The sequence below is a fragment of the Sceloporus occidentalis genome, unplaced genomic scaffold, assembly GCF_023333645.1.
Source record: "Sceloporus occidentalis isolate IW3139 unplaced genomic scaffold, rSceOcc1.0.p SCAF_5, whole genome shotgun sequence".
Taxonomy (NCBI): Eukaryota; Metazoa; Chordata; class Lepidosauria; order Squamata; family Phrynosomatidae; genus Sceloporus; species Sceloporus occidentalis.
The window spans coordinates 180,149,895-180,164,003 of NW_028316985.1; the positions used below are offsets into that span (position 1 = coordinate 180,149,895).

The 14,109-nt window shown below is 40.1% G+C and overlaps 1 protein-coding gene across 1 annotated transcript in view; it reads right to left on the bottom strand.

Annotated features, from left to right (window-relative positions):
- Window positions 1–14,109, bottom strand: part of LOC149313241 (A disintegrin and metalloproteinase with thrombospondin motifs 3-like) — a 142,309-nt gene that overhangs the window by 94,285 nt on the left and 33,915 nt on the right. The gene's annotated exons all lie outside the window — the stretch shown is intronic.

Sequence of the window (14,109 nt, forward strand, 5' to 3'; positions counted from 1 at the left end):
CTTCTATGGTCCTCACAATACATCTTTGCTTCTAGAAATTCAAATCCCAAACATCTTGACAGCCAAAGTTGCCACACCTATTATCTATAAAATGTTGCTGTTTTTCTGTACTTTGTTTTCCTTTCAAGCAATCCAAGCAACTGCTCTAAGTGATAATTTTTCAGTTTAAAAGGTATTTATCATTTTAAATCATTCATTGAAATGTCTTTACATAAAATAAAAATGAAAGCCATTTTAACTTGACTGAACTACCACAGCTATTTTTTAAGATAGGAATTGGCCAAACATTATTGTCTTTCCAAGATGTGCTATTCAAGGTTTTTCTCACTGTACACGATGGAACAGAAATGAGGTGAGTCTCCAGTACTGCAAAGCAAAGGACTGGAAAAATTGCTTTAGGACTACAATTCCCAGCATTTTGCAGGAAGCATGGCCAGGATTTTGGGAGCTGCAGTTTCAAGAGAGTATGTTCTCCAAGTCCTGATGCAAAGTATGTGCATGCTGTGGCTAAACTCCTCTGCCTTTAATAGGACTTAAAAGTCATTTTGGTTCAAGTCAGTCCACTTAGAATCATACATTCACTTTTTCCCTTTCCGTATGGCCAAGAAGCATTATTAGACTGGCAACCCATGAGTCTCCTGGCATGTTAATGGACTGTTTTCTTGCCATTTGAAAAAGGGGTGAGAGGGAATTTGTGCCTCCAGTTGCTATGCTCCTGACATCAGATCTTATCTTGGCACTTCAACTTTGTTTAAATATCTCATTTTCAAGACCTTCAGCTTAAATGTATCCAGGGTGGTTTTCCTTCCTTGTCTCTCATATATATATATATATATATATCTGAACAAAAGAGAAATGGAGATGCCCTTTCCCAGATAGTCTCTCTCTCTCATTTTTCCCCCTGAGTTTATGGTCAAAATAACTGAGTAGTGGAACGATGATGGTTTTTTATTATTATTCATAAAGGATAAATATTTTGCATGGTAGAGGATTGTTTGTAGGAACTAGATGCTATTTCTACTTCCCTTTTCTGACCTAGCCAAAAACAAAAGCAAAACCATAACACCCTGGCAGGGATGCACACATCTGAGACATACAGTATGTATTTATTTCCCATTTGTTGCTGTCGTATGCCTTCAAATCATTTCAAGCTTTTGGAAATCCTAAGGCAGCTCTCTCTTGGGGTTTGGAGCTTAGACTTGTCCAAGGTCACCTTGTGGATTTCCATGGCTGAGTGGGGATTTGAACCCTGGATACCAGAGTCCTAGTCCAACATTCAAGCCACTATACCACACTGGCACTCTTCTACATATTTCACAATAGTATATATGGTAAATACTGTAGCATTATTGCCTGTCTTTCCCCCCAAAATGTGCATTTGTCTTCTTTTTTAAGTATATAGATTTTGTGCATATATTAAAAAGATAATATTTGGGAAAGTATAGGTTTCATGTTGCAACTGCATATTAATTTATATATTAGTTTGAGGAGTGCACATTGGATACATCTGGATCAAAATGCTAGTAAAGAAACCAGGAAGCCATATAACAATCCAACCAAATGTGTGGGCTCATAATGGTACTGGATAATGCTCCCCAAACTATCCAAATTGCCAAACATTATGAGAACAGGGTTTTAGCACTTAGAACAGCTCCAGGTGAAAGCCTATAGCAGGTTCACCTCTCCCTCTGATATAAACTACCAGTTGCTAATGACTGTTGTCTTTACCCCACAACCAAAACAACTGTTTGAAGAACAGCTATAAAACTGAGATTCAGTTTCTCCAAAACTGGGACTAGAAACCAACAAAACAAATCCTTGTATTTTACAATACATTTTGCAAGATCATCCCTTCTGGGCTTCCCCATTCTACTTCTGTTCCAATAAGGAGGAAACATTTTTTTTTTTTTTAATGTGAGGCTTATATCCCTTATCAACCTTTATTGTGGCATTGATCTCAGGAGTGGAGGACTTTGGTTCATGGGCCATATGCAACCTCAAAGCCTGCTTTTATGCCCCCTAGAGTTATTCTAAGACAGTCAGTATGGTATAGTAGTATAAATGTAGGAGTAGGACACAGGGAGACCTGGGTTAGAATCCCAGCTAAACCATGGACACTCCATGAGTCATCTTTGGTAAATCACATTCTCTCAGCCTCAGAAGATGGCAATGGCAAATATCCTCTGAACAAATCATGCCTTGAAAGCCCCTTGTGAGGGTTACCTTAGGGTCACCAGAAATCAAAATGACTTGAAGATATACAACACAAACACAGGCTTACTCCGAAACCTTAGCTCCTGCAGTCTCCCTCCCTCCCAAAAAAGAATGAAAATTGTTCCCAAACAAACTAAAAATTACCAGCTACTCCTAGAAACCTCCAGGGATGGTGGTTTGCTTTCCAATAGGCCACCAATCAATCCTGCCCCAACTCCCAGAAATTCACTAAAACCCCAAGCAATCAAAGCTGGAGGGGGCTTATGGCCACTGTTTCTGGCTGGTTTGGGGATATTGTGCCCTCTCAAGAGGTCCACAGGGCCACAATTGTTTTGCCCACACCTGTTTTGCTCCTGCCTGACTGGAACAATCAGCCAAAATCGGACAGTGTCATTCTTGTGACCTTTCACAATTTCCCACCACTCCAAACCATTTCTATAGTAGGTTGCACTTTTGTTCATGGAAGTTTGCAGGTGGTTTTGCACACATTTTCTCTAAAATGCACACCCGCCTGGTGTGCAATTTTCTAATTGTGGGAGGGGCATTCACAACAGACTATTTTTGCACATTTATTTTTAAAAATGTAGCCATTACTAGTGTGCAAGGTATGAACGGTTATCTGTGTAGCTTTTTTGTTCGAAACCACATTGCAACTCTCACAAATGTATGGATTTCTGAGGCAAGAAGACCTTCATTCCACTAGCAGTCTTGGGAGGTGTGAAACCAATATTTCTGTAAGAAACTATGCATATAACAAACTTCTTTTCCACCCCACTAACAACTACAAAGCACTGCAGAGGGAGAGATTCAACCTAGAAGCAACAATCTCCATTGATTATTAGGTTGAAATTAGAGTAGATCCTGATTGACTTCACAGTAAAAAGGTAGTTGGGAAGAAAGCCAATTCCATTCTGCAGAATAAGTGATTACTTCCACTGTCAGGGAGATATTGCATTACTGCTTTCCGAGCGTTTGTAACACCACACCTGAATTCCTGCACTTTCTGACCTTAAAAAAATAGAACTGCAAGGCAATACGAATGTGTTTTGAAGGGCACTTCCAGCCATTTCATATAGTGCTAGCCTACTGCAGCTTTCAGGTGAAAGGATGTTAAGGGTGTGACTCTGGGTTCATATACCTTATTCATAGTATATTTCATCTGTAAAGATGGTTATGCTTTGACTTTAGTGTCCTGAGTATAACCTAAAGCAATATACAGTGGACCCTTGTTATACGCTGGGGTTTGGTTCCAAGATCCCCCATGGATAATAAAATCCGTAGATGCTCAAGTCCCATTAAATATAATGACATAGCAAAATGGTGTCCCTTATAAAAAATGGAAGATCAAGGTTTGATATTTGAAATTTATACTTTTTTTGAACATTTTCAAACTGTGGATGCTTGAATCCGTGTATAAGAAATCCGTATATAAGAAGGGCCGACTGCATCTCTAATTTTGCTTACTGAGAGGCCTATAGGATGCTGATATCTAACAAACCATGTCTGTTGTCTGGTATAGTTACAATTTACCATGTTTGGTGACTGCATCAAGTGAACCATTAAGTTTATTGTGCCAGCTCTACCATTTATAAACAAGAGCCTAGAAAATTTAATATTTTTAGTACATCTCCCAGTGCCAAGTTGGCTTGGGGATTCTGAGAGTTGTAGTTCTCCAAAAGATACTTTCAAAGTTCTGTGCTATGATCACTATGTAGTATCCAGCTTTCCATTCATTTTTATTTGCTTTAAAGTAAAACCAGGAGGCCCTTATCTAGGGCTCAACTGTTGCACACATGGAAGGGAAGCTGAAAGCTTTTTCATAACTTTTTCACAACAAAACAAGTCCTGGAAACAGCACCAAAAAGCCCACAGCATGGTTCCAATATGTGGATGGCACTTTCACCATTTGGAACCATGGAGAAGAAGATGTGACCGTGTTTCTGAACCATCTGAACAACAACCACCTGAACATTCAATTCACGATGGGGGGAAAAAAGGAAGAAATATTGCCATTCTTGGATGTCCTGGTCACCAAACCAAAAGTTTGGGCAATACAGTATACATGAATTCAAGCATCCACAGTTTGAAAATGTTCCAAAAAACGTATAAATTTCAAATATCAAACCTTGATCTTCCATTTTTTATAAGGGACACCATTTTGCTATGTCATTATATTTAATGGGACTTGAGCATACACAAATTTTGTTATCCATGGGAGATCTTGGAACCAAACCCCAGCGTATAACAAGGGTCCACTATATATACCTAACTCTCTTCCATGCCAGCATTCGCTGAAGATGCCAGCCACAGATGCTGGCAAAACATCAGGAATAAACTCTTCCAAAACACTGCCACATAGCCTGAAAAACCCACCAAAAACTATTTTTCACAAGTGTTCATTTATCAAGGTCTTCCCACAAGGAACTTAAAACTGGGGGATGGGATTAGTGGCTAAAATGTCCATTGGTGGCCAAAATCTGCACATCCATCATGGACTATGGCTTACCATACTCAAAGTCATTTCTATTTTTTGACACACAGATAGATAAAACAGATATAAAAGTATGCTGCTCAAAGGTGGGGGGAAGACTAACAGAAACAGTTTGATGCACAATTTTTTTTACAAGCTCAGATATTTGTGTATCAAAGACTTCAAAGAGCAGTTTAGAAAATTAGCATGCTTCTCCTCTCCACTTCCTTCTACAGTTACCCAAGAGAAATTCTTTCACTTAGAGATGAAACTGAAAAGAGATCTCAGACTTTGTCAATTGCATATTTACAAAGATGAGCCTTTTCTAAATTCACTGTAGATGGAAGAGGAAAGTTTGTTTCATCTGTGCTTTCTGGAGCATTTGCTTAGGGAATAGGTATTATACACAATAAATGCTTACGCTTTCAGCAGTGGTAGCTGGCTGTGGAAACCTTTGAATAAACAAGCAAGCTGGGGCAGCAGCTTTGGAGATTCAGGAGGAAGGCTACATACAGCTGAATAGAAGGAGTTTGGAAATTTTGCAGACATCTAACATATCCTATGGGTATTCATTCAAAATGTGGTAACATGGAAGAAAACTGTGAGATGAAAGAAGCAATTTCTGCAGATTTCTACTTGGCATGCCTTAGGTTTTCATTCTTAAATACTGCTTTAAGTTCTATAGTTCTGCAGCAATATTGCACCTGTTTACCCTGGTGCAATAATGGAGTTACAAGTCTACCAGGGCATTGTGTATATAGCGCTCTCTAATTTCCAAAATATGACGTTCTCTGGCTGTACATGTACAAAAAGGAGCCCTGGTGATGCAGTGGTTAAACACTGGTACTACAGTCACAATGTTGTAAGTTTGATCCTAGAGGAGGCCTTCAAGATCCACTTAGCCTTCCATCCTTTCGTAGGAGGTTACCAGAAGAATCTTGGTTGTTTTTGATTTAATATAGAAACTATTAGGGATTACCAAGTACACTTTCGGATGAATCAGTATTGCTGCTCCTTCATTCAAGAGATCCAAATCTGTCCTGACATTACTTGTATGTGTACAAACAAATTTTATTTTTAAGTACATCTGGGGTGAATGGAGTGTTTTTTAAAATTCTTGTCTCCATGTAAAAACTCCTTCCAATCTTCCCATTCTGCACTCAAAGAGTTGAATTTGTTTTTATAAAACAGGCAGCACCTGAGTAAAATGAGTCTGAATTTGAAACTCTTGAACTTCACAGATAGTGATGGCGAACTACTGAACCAGGGGTTGGCTTGATGTATGAATCTAGTTTGGCAGAAGAATGGTTTGCAGGCAGAAGCTCATTTATCTCTGAGCTCAAGGCTGCTACAGAGCCAGGTTCTAGAGAATTTACCTGGATGTGAGTTGCAAGGGATAAAGAATTGCTCTCATCAAGGGAGCCAAGTAACTTGTGGTTACTTTGAGAGACTCCTTGGCCCCTTGAGTTCCAAATATATCCAATACTGAGAGTGTCCTGGTAGCTGAAATCCTGATGCAGAATTGGGATTCTACCATTGCACTTTACATGTTTGCATTTGGATGTTCACATTCCTTAACACAAACAGAAATAGCAGACATCCCAAACTAAACAGTAGTCCAAGTATAAATCCCCAATCAGGTGTCACATGCAAGAAGCTGTACTTCACCACAGAACAGACCTGCATGTTTTCTAACTTGACAAGGTGTGTATAGTGGCTCAACAAGGGCTCAAAATACACACTTTTCCTGACTTGGCAGATTATAGGACATAATGAAGAACACTGTGAAGGCTAGTGTGCTTCATCTAGCTTAGAAGAGAGGTGGCCAACCTGTGGAGGGCATAAGGGCCAATTTTTGTTCCTGCATCCACCAAGCAGGCTGCATCACACACATGACATTACCAGAGGTGATACTACATCAGACCTGTATTCACATTTGGCCTGTTTTGGGTTTCTTTAAAGACTTTGAGGTATGAGAGGGGTTTTGGAGATAGGGATAAAACTGTTACACTGTCCAGAGGCTTTGACCATGAAGTCCACTAATCCCATGCTGATATTTTTGACCCCAAATATCAGCATGGGATTAGTGGACTTCATGGTCCCCAAATATGGGCCCCAAAGGCCATATATGGCTCACAGGCTGGACTTTACCCCACCTTGGATTAAAAGATCATTAGTTATCCAGGCATTTATTGGGAAGGTCTACAGCCTGCATGGTGTTGTGGTTTGAGTATTTGACTATGACTCTGGAGACCAGGGTTTGAATCTCCCCTGAGCTGTGGAAACCCTCTGGGTGACCTTGGTCAAATAACACTCTTTTAGCTTCAGATAACAGGCAAAGACAGAACCTGCTCTAAATAAAACTTGGCAAGAAAAGCCCACCTTAGGGTCACCATAAGTCAAAAATGACTTGAGGTCAGACAACAACGACAATAACCTATATCACTGGTTGTATGCTTAAAACTGCCTTAGACTGGCTGTGTTGGCCCAAAATGATACACCACAATTCCAGAAAATACTAGCTTACTATTCATGAAGAAAAGCACAGCTGCATGTTGCTCAGTCACTCCCACTGATCGATCGATCGATCGATCAATCAATCAATCAATCAATCAATCAAAATGATCCATTCCATCAACAGGAATGGCTTCATTTACCAGTAATGCAACTGTGAGAAAAATGTAAGCATTATATCTAAACTGATTCTTAGTTTAGTTGTTTAGTTTGAAGCCATCAAACAAGCCAGGAATCAGAACCCAGTTTCATAATAGCTTCACACCAAAAAACATGCTTTTCCACTCTTACAAGCAGAAATGGAATAAATGAAGGCATACCACCCTACCGTCCACTTGGACAATCAAGAAATGTCCAGAATTTCAGGCCACGGATCTGTTCCATCACCTTTTCTGTTTCCTTTAAACTGGAAATTCTGAGATTAAACCTGGAAAGCTTCTGCACACTAAGAATGTTCTCTATACCAAGCTTCAGCATCTCCTCAGCCCCAGTGAAGCAGGAAAGAAAATACTACCCAGGAAAAGAAGGCAGAAAACAAGATGAAAAAGTGATCTTGTAGAAACCTCCCATTTCAGATCAAGGGAATACACCGGTGCAGTTACTGTTGTTGCTGTTATAGTACATGAGAAGGGCATGAATCAAAAAGTAAAAAATAAAAAATCAGTCCATCAGTGTTACTGAAATAGTCAACAGACCTCACAACATTAATGATGCAGTTAACAGAGATCACAATTAAAATTCATGTAAATGGCATAAAAATTATAATGTAAGTGTTCAATACATACCACAAAAATGTCCCAAGTATTAATATTTTCATGGGATATTTGCACCATTTAGGCTTCTGTCTGAATCTTCTACAAAGTCCAGAAGAAGCTGTGTGGCTCATCCTCTGTTAATAGACTTTGCCTTGATATATATTAATCAAACTGAACAATCTAATCCCTAAGCTTCTCTAACTAAAGAGCTCTTAATAAAGAGCAGCTGTCTGTTATTTTGCTTTTTTGGAGGGGGGAGGGGCAAGGAAATGCAATAAATATTTCATGATACCACCTGACCGTAAACATGGCATCTTGAAAACTGGCAGATAATGGTATAGCATTTTGACACCTATGACACCTATGTTGTGGCAGAGGGCAAACATAAAACGTGAAGGCTATTATAGCCTCAGAAGCTAAGCGGATCCCTGTAAGAAAGACAACATCCCTTCCCCTTTTGTCTACTTTGTCAAAGACAAGCCCATCATCTTTGATGTTGCTACTTCCGTTAGGTTCATTCAGTGCTGCAATGCTAAGTGTGCTCCCATTTAGCCCAGTAACCCGTTCTCTGCATAGAGAAGCCATATGAAGGGCATTAAAACAATTGCTCTCTCCTCCCTCAGTAACAGGTATTCAGTGGTATAAAGCTTCTGAACTTGGAAATTTCAAAGAAATTGAATCTCCCTCTTGTCCTCTTCCACTACAGTCCTGCTTCTTCAGCATATAGTTCAAGAGCAGGCACCATTTGACAATGTGGTTGGACAGGATCTGTCCATGTAGCCAACAGTGAGAGATGATGGAGATGCAGCTCAAAAGCATCCATAATGCTACAAGCTATAGATCCCTGATACAGATTAATATGGTCAGTTTATCACATGGGGGGCTAAGTGCCCAAATCCCATGCAGAAACAGGTTTTAAATCCCAGAAAAAAAGTGGGATCGTTTTCAGACACATCAGGGGCACTGAACATTAATCCAACATTAACCCGCAGGGAAAGTGAACAAAATTGGCCACCAATTTTGTCCACTTTCTGTGAGAGTTAAATGTCGGATTAATGCTCAGTGCCCCAACATCGTCTGAAAACGATCCTGCTTTTGCGGGATTTTCTCAATGTAAATCCTGTGTCTGCACGGGATAAACTCCATGTGATAAAGATGGGGTGCATGAATCATATAATTTTCTTTTGCTCGGGTATTTGTGCAAACTCCAGACTCTTCCAGATAACCTTCTGTTGCAAAAAAATGGGCAGCAGGAAAAGGAGAATTGCAACTCTTGGAAAATTCAAGGAACACATCTCCTTTTAAACGAAGTGCAGTCCCTTGCATGTTTTAAAAATAAAATAAAATAAGAAACACAGCCCTTCTCTTCAAAAGCAAAACACAGCCCTTCTCTTCAAAAGCAAAAGTAGACTCCCAACCTCTTCCAGTTCCCTCTCTCTCTCCCTCCTTCCTTCCTTCTTTCTTTGATGGAGAAGTTGGTCCATTCCAGTGTGTCCCAGGGGTGAGAAGTTTAGCTCCTGGACTCCTGGATCTTGCGTACTCCCACAGTAAGGCTTTTCAAAGCTGACCAAAAGTATTTATAGTTATCAGCAAGCCTCTTGAGAGAAATATTATGATGGTGCTTTTACATAAAAGTACTCTATATCATCCCAATGCTGTCTGATTATTCATTTCCCCAAGTTGCAGAGATTTCAAAAATTAGGTTCACTTTATAGAGCCTGGGCTAAGCAAAAAGAGATAACATCATTTTATGAAGCACACAAAAACAGAAACCAGTCTTGTTGGTTCATGGGTGGGATGGAGGGGAGACAGAAATCCAAAACCCACAGTCTAGTAGTAATCCCTTTCTTAGGAATATCTAGAATGATGAACACTTACTCATGACTCCATAATATTTTTGTAGGTACCAATAATGCATGAGTAGAAATCATGCAGTCCTTGAGATGTTGTTGGACTGCAATGCCCAGCATACTTCACCATCAGCTATACAGGCTTGAGCTGTTGGCATCTGTAATACAAGGGCATCTAGAGAGCTGCAAGGTTCCCACTCTTGCCTTTATGGCACCATAACTGTGTGGCTTTCACAGTGCTTTGATTATGCATTTCTGTATGCCAGGAGGTTAGAATGGATGGTCCTTGTGGTCGCTTCCAACTCAATGATCCTATGATTAAAAGATCTACTGGAACTGCACTCCTGAAGAAAAACCCCTGTTCTAGAGTCATTCTCCTTAAAACGGACAGTTGTGAATGGACATCCTGCACATACAAGTGCTTTGGACAACTGCAGGTGACTTGACAGTGGAGAACTCCTTGGCTGTTTGCTACATAGAAGCTCCACTGAAAAAGGGATCAAGAGTTCTGTGTTACATCAGTTTAATACCCCAGCAGCAGCCAACTAGACACTGTCCGCTTGCCAAAACAAGCACATAAGACCTGGCTGAAGGGAGGTGCATAGGGGAGGGGGAATGGAGGGAGGGAAGGGGGTTCAATTTGTGGAGACAACCATCCAGTCTTTAACTTCTTAAAGAGTGGACATAAAACGTGCTTTTATATGAACGATGCTGCCTCGTCTTAAAAAACACACACGCGAGTGCCAAAGAGACACAGCTACCTTTCACCCTCTCTGTTAGTTTAAGGTGTGTTCGGTTCAATGACTGTGCAAAGCTTGCGTCACAAAATACCTGCCGCTCGCTTTTTTAAGCCTGGAGATGAAAACGTTCACAGCCACATCGAACACTAGCTGATTTACGGGGAGGAAAAATAAAAGCCATGAGGAGGTGTTGATGCCCACATCACATTTCCTTCTGCCTGCCCCCATCAAAACAGGGCTTCATGTGATAAAGTTGATTGCAGGTTTCCCAATTTCATTGCTTAAGGAGATGCTGCTTTCGGTGAATCTTGGAGGCCAAGAGGGTATTTGGTTGTTCCCACTGGCATCTGTACTTCTCTCAAGATTTGGAAGCTTCTCCATGTGGCGAATTAGAGAAATCACAAGGCACAGTTTTCTTTGCTGAGTAACTATGTTTGAAATGGCTTCATCCATGCCTATAGAAAAGTGAGCAGCTCAGGAAAACATTAAGGCTTGGCTAAAATTCATCAACAGCAGGCTTAGGGATCCTATAGGCTTACAAAAATTGTTAGATGACAACTTCCACCAGCCCCGGATAACAGGGGCAATGGGCAAAGATGTTGGAAAGTTATACTCCCAATATCATCTACAGAGCAAAAGTACCCCTGGCTCTATTGTAGGAGTAGAGAGCTGACACTCGTACATCTGGGCTGGCTGTTTTCAGTGGATCCCAAAGCACAGAAATGTAATGTGCTGACATTATAGCCCTGTTCAGACAACTAATGTAAGATATGTGAGTGTGCATGAGCTGGATGATGGGAATGTGGCATCAGATCCTTCCTGCAGTTTATGTGCATTTAACAGATTGTATTAAAATAAAGTGGCTTGAATCATGTTAGTGTCCCTAAGAAAATAATCGCATGTTTTATCTAGTGCAGAATGTCAGTGTCCAGTTCAAGGTTGGGAAAGTGTACTTTAGGACACCTTTGTACATGGATGCACATGATGTGTGCATGTGCACGCATATTTTGTTTGTTTGTTTGTTTTATATCTCACCTTTCTCCTGGAGTGGGACCCAAGGCAGCTTAGAGAAGAAATCAGTTAAATCCTGACACAGTTAAAATCACACTTAAAACTATATAAAATTTTATTAAAATAGTATAAAATTATTTTAAAAACATACAAAAGTTAAAAAACAAACAAAGTGCATACGCCAGTATGTAGCCTTCCTGAGAGCAATTGCACCTGCATAAGCAAAAAATCTTTGCCTGTCTGCAAAAGGAAAGCAGGGAGGAGGCTAATCTAGCCTTCTGTGGAGGGGAGTTTCAGAGTTTTGGAGAAGCCACCAAAAAGGCTCTCTCTCATGTCCTCACCAAATGAGCCTGTGATGGTGGCAGGACCAAGAGAAAGCCTTCCCCTATAGATCTTAGGACCTTTGCAGGTTGGCATAGAGAGATATGGTCTTTCCAAAAGTCTGGACCTAAGTCGTAGAGAGGTCATGACCAGTGCTTTGAATTGTGAAACATGGATTCCCATAAGCATGGATGTACACAAGTGAATGTCCACATACACAATATTTGCTTGTGAATCCAGTAGCACAAGCCATGGCCTATGAGAAGAGACTTAGGGAGTTGGGTATGTTTAGCCTGGAGAAGAGGAGGTTAAGAGGTGATGCGACAGCCCTGTTTAACTATTTGAAAGGGTGTCAAATTGAGAATGGAGCAAGCTTGTTTTCTGCTGCTCCAGAGAACAGGACCCAGAGCAATAGATTCAAACTACAGGAAAAGATATTCCACCTCAACATTAGGAAGAACCAATAACCCACTACATATGCTAACTGATCCTGAATCAGTGGAATGGATAAGATTTAGGTGTTTTATAGCAATTTTTTCATTATGGAAATTCAGGTAGTGATCACCAATAAAAGTGAGAAGCAAAGTAGACAAAACAATTCAGGCTACGATGTCAGAGAGATTAAAAATGAACAAACTAGGGTGGGGGAAATTTGTTTTCTTTTTCTCCAGAAGGCAAGAGCCAAAACAATGAGTTCACCTGACATGAAAAGATTTCAACCAAATGTGAATTCCCTGATGGTATGAGACTAGTTTATCATCTAACAGCCATTCCTCCATTTGAGGATTTTAACTGAGGCTTCATTCTATCTATCAAGGATACTGTAGCATCAGATTTTTTTTTTTTTTTTTTTTTTTTTTTTTTTGTCCTGGCAGAGGCAGGACTTCTTCCAGAGTTGGAAAATCTTAGCTTGAACTTTGCACTTCAGTCTTTGGTCAATGCTAGATTGACCAAGAAACTGAACCCAGAAACTAGATTTTAACACTTCTCTTTCAACCTGCACAAAACTTTCACTGAAATATCTGACAAGGATCCAGAAGGATTGTTACATTGATGGCAAAGCTTCTGCCAGTGGGATCAGAAGAGGCTTGAGCTCACCTTCCATCCCAGCCTTGTTTTCTCAAAACATGCTCAGGAGGACCTGGGAAACCCTCTGGAGCAGGTTTTCAAGGGATGCAGAAGGCTGAAGGAGAGGGCAAGAAACCCCTGTTATGCTAACAGATGGGTAGCAGCAACATGTTGGATTTAGACTAATATGACTCCACTTTGTGATGCAAAGAAGACTATCCTTACAATATATGTACATTTCCTCTGCACTTAACTTTCTTAGCAATGATTTATAGTGTCTAAATGCACAGAGAAAAAAGCCCTCTGTACAGACAGTTTTTCTCTGGGATTGGGTAAATCCATCTACATCCAACCCATGCCATTTGAACATAGGTAACATTTTAACTCATAAGTATTAAGGAGAATCTTCCTAAACAATAAGATCTATTTGAGAGTGGAACAGACTACCACAGGTAATAGTGTCCCTTTGTTTACTGGAGGTATTTAAGTAGAGGGGAGATGGCCAGCTATTAGGGATGTTTTGGTTGCAAGATTCTTACACTAAGCAAGGGGAGGTTTGAATGGTCTCCAGAGTAGAGTCCCTTCCAGCTCTAAAAATGTGTGATAAAGCAAACCTGTGCAAAGACCATTGTGTCCCATTTTTGAATTACCCATATATACTTGACTATAGTCGACCTCATGTAGAAGTCGAGGGCAGGTTCTGGAGCCAAAATTATGGATTTTGATGTGACCCGAGGATAAGTCAAGGGTAAAATTTAGGGCCATGTAACAAAGGATGTAAAGGATGAAGCTATGGAAAACAATGCCAAAGAACTTACAAAATTCCAGGAGGCATAACTGTTTGTGTTCATATTAAAAGCTGGATCGATGAGAGAAAAGAGGGAAGTCAATGCTTCCAGGATAGATTAGTTTCTTGCTTTTCCGCAGGGGATAGTTCCTTTTTATATATAAGAGTTAAAGTACAATACTTACACTGACCCATGGATAAGTTGACTCAGGTTTTTGGAGTCACTTTTTAACTGAAATTTCTAGACTTATACATGAGTATATACAGTAATCTACACAAATGTTTGTATTTAGACAGTGTTGCTATGTGAATTAAACTGAATTGAATTAAATTAAATTATTAATTTCAAAACACATTAGTCGAGATCCTATATCATGAC